Source organism: Mirounga angustirostris, unplaced genomic scaffold (genome assembly GCF_029215605.1).
Source record: "Mirounga angustirostris isolate CCGP_5_RB_7025 unplaced genomic scaffold, mMirAng1.0.hap1 SCAF_5, whole genome shotgun sequence".
NCBI classification, from domain to species: domain Eukaryota; kingdom Metazoa; phylum Chordata; class Mammalia; order Carnivora; family Phocidae; genus Mirounga; species Mirounga angustirostris.
In genome coordinates, this window is record NW_026991713.1 from 168,223,359 (window position 1) to 168,224,315 (window position 957).

Sequence of the window (957 nt, forward strand, 5' to 3'; positions counted from 1 at the left end):
ATAATTTTATTGTTGGATTTAGATCCTCTTTTATTAATTAATTAATTGATTAATTAATTTTGGTTGTTAGAGTGACATTGCCATGAATACCTCATGTACCTTTATTTTTTATTCTTTATAAATCCCATAGGAGAAAAAGCTACATTGTGGCCTTTTAAGATGATTCCCCGATATGGATCTCCAAGAGATGATGTCAGTTCACGTGGCTACCAACAGTGTGTGCGGAGACAGTGTTGTAATACTGAATAATTTCTAAAATTCCTCCAAGGTGGTGGGTGTAGGATGCTACAACATTATTTGAGTGGCTATATCTCTGATTGCAAGTGAAGTGGAACGTTTCCCCACATGCTTGTTTACGAATAGCATCTCTGTTTTCCTGAATTGTCTCCTTCAATTCTTTGCCAGTTAGCATATTAGGGATTTAAGTTTTCAGTGTCAGTATACAGAAGCTCTTTACCTAACAGAGAAATGAACCCTGTTTTCTATTTGCTGCGAATGTTTTCCCCAGATGATATTTTTCCTTTGATTTTAGTTCTAGCTTTACCAAATGGTTATTTATTTCTACAATGTACAAACTGTCCACCCTTTATAATTTCTTCCAACTTAACTTACAAAGTTATTATCCCTTGTGCTTGCTTTCACAGCACATATGCTAAAATTGGAACGATACAGAGAAGATTAGCCTGGCCTCTGTGCTACGATGACATGCACATTTGTAAGGTGTTCCCTATTTTTTATGGTGTAAGAATTGTATCTCAGTAAAGCTGTTACCAAAAAACCCTAGAACTTATCTTCCCTCTAAAGATCTGAAGCAGTCCAGTAAAACAAGTTCCTTTTTAGAGGTGAGGGTTTTATTTAAGTTTTTCCTATTCATATTCACTTGGGATGGGTGACTATAATTTTCTTTTTTGTGTGTTTTACCTTTATTGGGCTTTAGGAAGAAGATCATGCTTGCCT

At 35.3% G+C, this 957-nt stretch overlaps 1 non-coding gene across 1 annotated transcript; it reads left to right on the forward strand.

Moving 5' to 3' along the window:
- The first annotated feature begins 628 nt into the window (after positions 1-628).
- On the forward strand, positions 629-735 carry LOC123845066 (U6 spliceosomal RNA). Its single transcript, XR_006790913.2, has one exon. It is a non-coding gene; the product is annotated as a U6 spliceosomal RNA (small nuclear RNA).
- Positions 736-957: the final 222 nt, after the last annotated feature.